Source organism: Eubalaena glacialis, chromosome 19, assembly GCF_028564815.1.
Source record: "Eubalaena glacialis isolate mEubGla1 chromosome 19, mEubGla1.1.hap2.+ XY, whole genome shotgun sequence".
Classification (NCBI taxonomy): Eukaryota; Metazoa; Chordata; class Mammalia; order Artiodactyla; family Balaenidae; genus Eubalaena; species Eubalaena glacialis.
Genome location: NC_083734.1, coordinates 52,012,737 through 52,022,995, shown reverse-complemented (window position 1 = coordinate 52,022,995; position 10,259 = coordinate 52,012,737).

Sequence of the window (10,259 nt, the reverse complement as noted above, 5' to 3'; positions counted from 1 at the left end):
TGCGTGCCCAAACACAGGCCGAGTTTTCAGATAACAGGAGAGCCAATGAAATTCCAGGCTAGTGGGTGCTGAGCCCCAAGCCAGGCACCCGTTGCACGTCCAGGGCCCATCAGGGACTGGTGATAATGACAAGGGCCACCAGGTTCGGATTCCAGCCCAGGCTCCTCCAGCTGTCCCCACACCACCTGGGGGTGTGGCCTCCTCCCTCTGCACAGGGCGGGCAGTCAGACTGGCCGGTTACAGATCCAGGAGGGTTCAGAGCGCACAGCCTTCGGTCACATATCAGCCCAGCCCCCAACCTGTCCAGGCTCCACACAGACAACTCCTGTGCTCAGCATCCCTGGGGATGGAAGCAGCCAAGACCACGGTGGGGGGGAGGGGGGGCGATTGGGGGTGAAGCCCAAGCAGGCAAGAAGCCCCTGGCCTCATTCCCATCCTCCAGCCCCTGGGGAAGGCAGTCACAGGACGGAGCTGCAGGATGCTGCCCCCACTCTTCCTGGGGTCCCCTAGCTCCCAGCAAGGGTCTTGAAAGGGCCCTTTTGTGTGGCGAGCTCCTCCCTGGGAGCTGGGCCACAAAGTCACCTCAATTCGCAGCTGACAGGGATTGAAGTCACCTGTGTTTGAGGCTAAAGGCAGGGGGAGTTGCCCCAGCAGGCCAGGCCTTCCTAACACTGCACCCAAAACCCACAGGGAAAAGTGAGTCCCCTCTGTCATCTGCAGGACCCGCTACATAATCTCTGAGGCCCAGTTAAAGGAGAGTGTGCCCACGTGCCACAACTACTGAAGCCCGCACACCTAGAGCCTGTGCTCCGCAACAAGAGAAGACACCACAATGAGAAGATCGCGCACCGCAACAAAGAGTGGCCCCTGCTCGCCACAACTAGAGAAAGCCCGCCTGCAGCAACGAAGACCCAGTGCAGCCAAAAATAAATAAATAAAATAAATAAATTTATTAAAAAATAAAAAATAATTAAAAAAAAAAAAAAAAGTAGAGTGTGGACCCTGCTCAAAAGTCACGGAAAATTCCATGAAAGGTGGGAAAGCATAAACGTTTTCCCTTTCTTCCATGGTCTCTCCACTTGTCATGGTGTTTTTTAGTTGCTATGTAATGTCATTCTAAGTAAAGAAAATTTTAAATTATTAGCATGCGTTTAACATTCATCTTTATAATGTGTGATGCCTGTTTGAAACACAAATATAGGCGGAATCACTGAAATCACGCAACTCGTATTTTGTAGCTGGTACCTGCTCTTGTATTCCGTTGTTATGAACACAGTACAGACAGGCCACAAAACTAACTCCGCTGTCTTTATTTCACTTCCTGCTGTGCCCGAGTTCTCCTCCAGCAAACTGATGGGGGAAGGATCGGAAGAGGGGCTGTGCCCCCTCTTTCCTTCCATATCATCATTTCCAGCGTGAGTGGTTGGCTGATACAGAGACAGAGCACCAGGAAGAAAGGATGTGATGGGTTCCTTGGTCGGTGGTCACGCTTCTGCCCTTCCCAAATGGCCTGGGAATGAGGCCCGCCACATCAGCTCTGCAGCTCCAGCTTGCACCCTGCTGTACTTCCGGCCCCCTACTCTGTTCTTCAGCCTTCTCAAGCCACCCACCTTTCCTGGCCTCTGCCCAGCAGGCCTTTCCTCACTACCCATCTTGAAGCTCCACAGACTCCTCCTCCTGGAAGACTCCCTGGCCCTCTCTTTCCCCCAACTGGGTTATACATGCCCTGCTCACGTGCCCCAGAGCCCCCTGGATTTACATGTTACTTCTTCCACCAGATTGGGACTAATGCAAGGTCTCATGTACTGTTGTGGCCCTGGTACCTGGTACCAGGCCTGGAATATTGTCAGTGCTCCTCATAGAAAGGTGGCTTGCTGGAGTGGGGAATAGATAGATAAAGGATGGATGAGCAAATGAATGGACACATGGATGGGTGGGGGGGTGAACAGGTGAATGAAAGAGTAAGTGGATGATGGGTAGATGGGTGGATGGAAGGGAAGAGTTGGTGGATTGGTGGGTGGGTGACAGATGGGTGAGTAAATGTACATATGATGGATGGATGGAGAGATAAATGGGTGGGTTGGTGGGCATGACCTGGGCTATAGTCCTTTCCAAGTGGAACCACAAGTCCCAACCCTGTTAATTTCATCTTGGTGGGCCTTGAATCAGCAAAATACTTTCAGTTTTTGGAGACAAAAACCAACACTGTTCTCACCATTTAAACAGGATAAGTTTGGAAGGATAACAGGATCTCACAGTTGAAACAGGTGGCTGGAGGGAATTCCCTGGCGGTCCAGTGGTTAGGACTCCCTGCTCTCACTGCTGAGGGCCTGGGTTCAATCCCTGGTCGGAGAACTAAGATCCCACAAGCCGCGTGGCATGGCCAAGAAAAAAAAAAAAAGAAAAAGGAAACAGGTGGCTGGAAAGTGGAGTGGGGAAACAGGGCCTCCTGGGGAGGCGAGAAGCAGGAATAATGTTACCCACCTTTGGTCAGGCACAGTCGGGCCAGGACACCTGGTCAGCCACACCGGCAGATTCTACCTGTCCCTTTACCTGGTGACTCGGTCAGGCATCAACACCAAGCGCCAGGGAGAGTCTGCTGGCCAAGGTTTGGGTCACACACATGTCCTGGCTGGACATGTGTGTCTGGGCTTCCTGTGGGGGCAGAGACCACATGGCTGTGGGGTTCCTACCTCAGCAAGAATCATGCATGGCCCCTGCTAATCTCAAGGCAGAGCCCATTGCTCAGGAGTGGGGTCTGCTGGGAGGCCATCTGCCCGTGCTGGGCCCCCCAGTGTGCCATGTTTGCATCTCCCCACCAAGGGGACCCCTGGTGGTCAGGGCAGGACTCACCCTCTTCTTGGAGACACCCACACAGACTCTGGGTTGAGGATCTTGATCCACTTACTTGATTGACCACCGATTGAGTGATCATCATGTCGTGGGCCCCTGGGTGCCAGGTGGCAGCGCCCTGGGGGCGAGACCTGGGCATTGGTGGAAACAGGAGGAAGGTGGCATCCAGCCTGTTTGTTAGCAGTGGTCACCTCGGTTAGCACCCGGAGTATGTGACAAAACCACACGGAACCTGTGGACGGTGCGGAGGAAGAGACCACAGTCTCAGGTTCCCAGAATCCTCTTGGGAAAGGGTGGGGGGGTGGCACCTGGGGGAGGTGGAGGCAGGGCAGGAGCCAAGAGCTATTTTCACTTGGAATGTCCGTTAAAAGTTTTCTAAACGTGCTCTGTGCCACTTTATAAAAGACTGAGAGCTTGTCGATTATACACAAAAGATTTTCATTATTTCAGAAGGCGGCTGCTAAAATGCTCCAACTGCTGCCTCCCCCAGAGGAGACCAGGGGAGAGGCCCACATCCCGCCTTGGCCCCATGTGTGCTATGACACCAGGGAAGAACTCAGTTTGAGAAACAAAAGTCAACTTAGCATGTAAAGAACACAATTACCCTAACCGTCCCTTCCTTCCAAACACGGGAAGCGTTGCTAAGGGACACAGCCCTGCCGTCCAGATGTGGCTCCCCATCCTTCTCCCCCCGTCGCCACTCCCCACACTGCAGGTGGTAGGAGGCTGTGGCTGGGGCAGCCCCTCTGCCAGGGCATTCAAAGTGCCCCCAGACCACCCCCTTCCCAAGAAACAAGCCGCTCGGGACCCTCTTCCCGAGTCAGAGGTGAGCTCAGGCTGGGCACAGTCGGCCCCAGTCCCTGGGAGGAGCTGAGGGTGGGGACCCCTGGGGAGGAACTCGGGGGCCTGGACACTTGCACAGGCGCAGCCCTGCAGAGCAGGGGGCCGCAGAGCAGGCTTGTGAACAAAGACCAGGTAAAGACATAAATCAGCCGCCAGATCACATTTCCTGCTCTGAAAGGTCCTGTAAAACACGGGAGAAAATTGACCTGTCAGGGGGATAGATGGGCAGCAATAGTGGCCGCCAGCCAGGGGCCAGGTTCCCCTCCACTCTCGGGATCCCACCTGCGCCGGGTGCCCCTCACCCTGCCAAGGGTTGGGTGCCCGTGACCTGAGCAGTCCCGGAGCAGAAGCCAGGGATGGGGGTGGGGGCAGAGAGGAGGTGCGTCTACCAGGCCGCCTGGTCTGGGTGGGGGCGGTCTGGCTCCTCACTGCCCCCCAACACACACACACACACACACACACACACACACACACACACGCCCTGACGGCAAAGCCCAGCTGCCTGAGTCGTCAGGCTATAAAACAGATGGAGACCAGAGATGGTGTCAGCAGACAGCTAGAGTGCCTTTTAAAAAAATGTAATCTTTTTTTATTTCCCCTCCCCTGGCCCCCTCCTCCCTCGCTGTAACCTCCTGATCACCCCTCTCCCTTCCTGCGGTGCGGGCTGGCAGTGACCTTGGTGCCTGGACCTTGGCGTGGGGCCGCCAGAGCCCTCAAGGATGCCCTCTTCACCTTGAGGAGCTCCGAGCTGAGAAGAGCTTGGCTGGCGAGCCAGCACGTGGAAGGTCGGGGGGGAGCAGAGCCCGGCTCCAAGGTGACCCCACCACCTGCAGCTCCGGCTGCCCTGGGCTGATGTGGACCTGGGCTCCTGTGGCTGCCATCTCCAGGAAAAGGCAGGAGGCTGGCTGCCGTCTGCTCCTGGGGACCGTGCAGGGGACACTCTGGCCTCCTCCCACAGCCCCACCCTGTAGCCACTGGTCTCGGGCAGCCGTTTAATGGCTCCTGGGGACTCCATCACCTGCTAGAGTTGTGCTGGGGGGCGGGGGGAATGGCCACTTGTTCTCTGAGGGGAAAAGCCAGGAGAGATTAAGGGAGGGGCCTTGTCCTGAGGCACTGTGCAGCCTCCCACAGGATCGGGGAGAAGACAGCAGGAGAACCACACACAGCTTCCTGCAACAAGGGACTGAAAAAGGTGCAAACATCCCCATCCCCTAGGAGCGAAGGGTCTAAGTAAGCACAAGCCTTCGAGGTTCTCTGGAAGGTGCCTAGGTGTCGGGGGGTGGGGTGGGCACAGAGACCTGAAGGCCGGGGAGCAGGTCAGGGTGCGGGGGATGGGCAGGTGGCCACATAGGCCAAGAATCAGGGGCCAGGCCTCCGGTGGGAAACTGTCACCTAGGGCGCGGATCTCTAGGCAGTGCTTTCCCTCTGTTCCTCCAGCAGACTGACTGCCCTGGAGGATGTGCTTCGGGGTGCAGGGTGGGAAGGGGGTGCAGAGATGGAGAGATACCCAGAGACAGAGAGACAGGAGGGAGAGACCAAGAGGACGAAGGCCGGGCAGGGCAGAGGGCAGAGGGCAGAGGGCAGAGGGCAGAGGCCGGATGGCTGTTCGCCGAGCAGAGCCAGGCAGAAACCACCCCTGCCCCCTCCTGGTCCTGGGCTGCCTGGGAAGTCAATAACCTTAGGTTCTTCCCCCAGGGTTTCAGCTGGACCAGAGGCTCCAGGGGGCTTGGGCCCTCAACTTGCCACAGCAGCCAACTCTCCCTCAGGCTGAGATGGGGATGAAGAGGCAGAGAACAGGAAAGGCAGCCCCTGAATTCAGGCCTCACTCCAAGCACTGTCGCTGGGTCCCCGCTAGTTGCCCAGGCATGGCTGGTCCTGAGGAGTCTCCTGAGTGTGGCCTAGCCCAGGCGCTTGAGTCTGACCCTGACTGGTTGGCCGACAGCTGATGTGTCCCCATGCCCTTCCCCTTCATCCCGTCTGGAACAATGGCTCTTTCAGCATGTGGGCAAGAGGCCACTCACTGGCAGAGGCAGGCCTGGCTTGGGGCCCAGGGGCTGGCCCTGTGGCCTGGCAGTGAGCAGGCAGATGATTGATAAGGCAAGAGAGAGAGTGAGAAGATACCGGCCAGTCCCAGGGAAGGCGGGGTCCCCCACTCCCCCAGACCCCTGGGATGGTGGGCACCTGGAGTCTGGAGGGCAGCTAAAGAGGCCTGGGCTCAGCCACTCCCTCTGAGCCACTCTCCATCCTCAGGGCTTGGGGGGCTTAGGGGGTGTCCCCAAGGTCATGAGGATTGGTGAGCCCAAGGGCCCTAGTGTGGTGGGTGAAAAGGCACAAGCTGGGGAGCATTGGTGTAGGGCAGAGCCGTGGGTGGGGGTGGGGCTCTCCCAACGTCACAACGCCCTCTTTGTAGGACCTTCCCCAGCACCCAGGCGGCCCATCAACCCCTGCTCCCCTGGGCTGAGTCTCTGCTCCCCTCCACTGCCCAGCGGTCTGCTTGCTGGCCACCACACCCCCAACTACCTTCCCAGCCCTGTGTCTCCCTCTCCTGGGATCTCTGCTGTGGCCCCAGCCATTGCACCTACTCTCCCTCCCTGGGATTCCTTCCTGTTGTTGCTGAAGCCCCAAGATCACACCCTAAATGGAGGTGATGACCCATTTCCAAGCAGCCTCACCACTCACTTGCGCACCCACTTCTGGGCCTGGGAGCACATGCTGCCCCAGTCTCAGGCTCCCAAGGACATGGGGGCAGGCAGTGGGAGTTGGCGTGGATCCTGTGTCTCAGCCGCACACACATGTACACATGTGCACACACTTGCATCCAGGAATGTGGCCCCTTCCTATCCTCCCCATCAGTCTCTCTTTTTTTTTTTTTTAATAAATTTATTTAGTTATTTAGTTATTTATTTTTGGCTGCTGTTGGGTCTTTGTTGCTGCACGCGGGCTTTCTCTAGTTGCAGCGAGCAGGGGCTACTCTTCGTTGTGGTTCGCGGGCTTCTCACTGAGGTGGCTTCTCTTGTTGCAGAGCACGGGCTCTAGGCGTGCGGGCTTCAGTAGTTGTGGCACACGGTCTCAGTAGTTGTGGCTCACGGACTCTAGAGCGCAGGCTCAGTAGTTGTGACGCACGGGCTTAGCTGTTCCGTGGCCTGTGGGATCTTCCCGGACCAGGGCTCGAACCCGTGTCCCCTGCACTAGCAGGCGGATTCTTAACCACTGCGCCACCAGGGAAGTGCCCCCGTTAGTCTCTTGCCCCAGGCTCTCAAACAGGGCTGAGGGCCCGAGGGAGTGAGGGCTTGTCTCCCAGCTCCATGGGCACAGCAAGTTTGGGGTGCTCGTGGGGTGATGGAGGTTATGAGAGCCTAAAGTTCACGCACACTCCCCATGGTGCCATCTTCCCTATAGGTCACCCTGCGATGGTCCCTCTCCAGGTTGAAGGGGACCCCCTCCCTCATTTCTCCTCCCCCTACAGCCCTTTGGAACCTCTGAGGACCCCTCTGTACAGCATGCCCAGATTGGCCCTCTCTTCAGCCTGTCTTGGGTCTCATGCCCCAAAGGGCAGAGGGGGTTTGATTCTCTTCGGTTTTTTGTGTCTGTATTGTAGTTTAACCCTTCACTGCGCCAGGCCTGGAAGTGGGGGGCCCTGGCTTGTGCCTCAGGGTCGCCCCCACCCCTGCTGCTCAGCCTGAGTCTCCACCCGTCTATTTGTCCACTGGCTGGTTTTATATTCTCTGGCCAGCAACCTGGCCCAGTGACCCTGGACATTCTGCCCAGCAACAGCCTGTCTGACCACCCCTTGGGCCCCAGCCCTTCCTCCTCCTCTTCCTCGCCTCCGCCTGAAATCCTTGATATTAAGTGCTGGGTCTCAGGCGGCCCAGGCACAGGCTTATGTAGGACAGGCCTCAGCTCCCCAGGGGCAGCAGACTCAGAAAAGCAGGTTACAGCCAGTGAGCCTCAGGGCCGGCGCGTTCTTAAGAAAGCATCAGGAAATGCGGGTGGGCACCGTCGGGCCTCCAGGGCCTCCCTAGCATCTCGGGACAGCTGGAAGGTGGTGGCTGAATAAACAATTGCCAGTGTCATTTAGGATCCTCTCATCCAGGGGCTCTGGGCCTGCAAAGGGCTGCATGAAGAGCAGGCATCGAATATATCCCCGTTTAGGCCCCAATTTTGGTGGTGTGGTTGCTTTTAATACACTGTATTTTCCCATGCCTTCGAAACATTGTTTCCTAACTGTAAACAGACAAAGAGAAAACTCACGAAGCCAAGGGGGGTTAGGTGCCCACATCTGGATTGACACCTGCAGGGCCACCCACTGTCCCACAGTGGGGGGTAGTTACAGAGCAGTGAATCATCTGGGAATAAAAATTCGGGGGGGGGGCATGCATAGGAGACCTTGGGGGTGGGGACTCCCAGGCTGGTCCTGCTACATGGGGGGAGTCCGAGGTTCCTCTTCATTATCTCTCAAGGCTGAGAGCAGGAGTCCCTCCCCCAGGCTCCACTCGACAGCCCGCCTGCTCACACCTGACCCCAGGCCCCCAGGGAAGCCGGGCAGGACCACAGCTCCCCTTTCCCAAACACACCTCTCTCTCCCACAAAATAATTTAATGCAACTTAATGGCTTGAAGTTGATGTAAAAATTACAGGCGTGTGAGGGTGGGGTGGGGTGGGGCCCATGTAAGAAATCCTTTTGAAAATATAATTGAGTTAATGGAGCCATAACCGTGTCTCATTTTGGGGGGTAATTGGCCTGCTTTTTGTCACTCTGTCCATTTACATACTCCTGTTTTCTTTTAGCTATTGATTTTTTTTCTTTATAAAGTGGGCCACTTCACTGCAATTTTTAAAGCCCCAGTGATGAATAAAAACCTCATCTTCCCACTCATTAAGACACAGGAATTAGCCAGGCTCAGGGCCCCACCAGTCCATTTGCGTAACAACCCTGGGCTGCTGTGTTTTGGTTGGGGCCCAGGGGCTGCCTGCTAATGGCAAGGGGTTCAAAGGCAGCAAGAGGGGCCGAGTCAGTTTCCGGGAGGCGGGTCCTGGGTGAGGGGCCCGGAGCACCGAAGGGATCTTCTAAGCCCTGATCTAGGGATGGCTCTTTCCCCCCTCCCCTCCAGGTCTTCCTCCGCTGCTGAAGAGGCCTCAGGCCCCTCCCTCGCCCTGTACCTGCCTCCCTGTGGCTGTAATTCAGAGGCCCCACCCACCTGCCTTCGACTGCAGACCAAGGTCACACATGCAGATCAAGGTCACATGTCCTTTAGAATATATTTTTTAATTATACAACCCATACACACACAAAATAAATGAAGCCAATGGCACAAAGGATACAAAGCGAAAGTAGTATCTTCCAGAGCCTCAATCTCCAGAGGAAGCGTCTGTGGACGGCCCCACGCCACCTGCAATTTGGTTGTTTGTTTGATCTCACTCACAGAGTCTCTCGGACACCTTGCCCGTTGGCACACGTAAACCTACCTGTCATTTTTCCTGACTTTGTAGTACTCCCTAGCTTATCTATACCGTGGTGTGTCCTGGTATGAGGGGGCTTGGGACCCCAGGACATGGGATTGTCAGTGCTAGTGCCAGGAAAACTGAGACGGTTGGTCAGGATGGGTCAGGTTCCGTGTATTCAGCCAGCGGCTACTGTTGGATGTTTCAGTTGTTGCTAGTTTCTCAACCTAACAAAGGACATCTCTGTTCACATATCTTTGTGCCCTTATGCACATGTGTCTGGAAGATAAAATTCCTAGAAGAGAAACTGCTAGGTGAAAAGCATGCATATTTCAAATTTTGATTGCTATTGCCAAACTTCCGGGCAAAAGTGTGCCAATATATACCCCCACCAAGTGTGAGAGCTTCCGCTTCCCTGCGTCCCTGGCAAAGCTAGAGATGATCAGTCATTTTGGCCTCTGTCATCTGATAGGTGACAAATAGTGTCCGGTAGGATTTTTTTTTAATCAGCTTTAAGTTATGACTTAGATACAATAAAAGTGCCCATTTTAAGTGTCCAGTTGGATGAGTTTTGGCAAATGGGTACAGTTGTGTAACCACCCCGACAGTCAAGATGCAAAACTTCCCAGCAGCCCGGGAATCTTCCTTCAGGCCCCTGATCAATCCCCATCTCCTGCCCAATCTCAACCCCGGGCCACCACGACCCACTCTTTCTGCCCCTGCGGAATAGTTTCACCTTTTCTAGAATTTCACATAAATGAAGAAACCATGCAGAATGTATTGGCTGCTTTGCTCAGCAAATGACTTTGAGACTCAACCAGGCCATTGCTGTGTGTGTCCTCTTCACTGCCAGGTACCGTCCACGGCCTGGTGGCTGTGTCTGCACTGTTCACCTGTGCTTGGACACTTGGGCAGGTCCAGTTTGGGGCTATTAATAAGCCAGGCTGCTAGGAACACATTCAAGTACAAGGCTGTATGTGAACGTGTTTCATCTCCTGGGCAAACACCTGAGAGCAGAACGGCTCGGTCACAGGGCAGGTGGATGTGACCTTTTCCAACGTTGTCACCTGCTTCCCCACCCCCACCCCCACCCACCAGCCTGCACCATTTTCCGTTCCCTC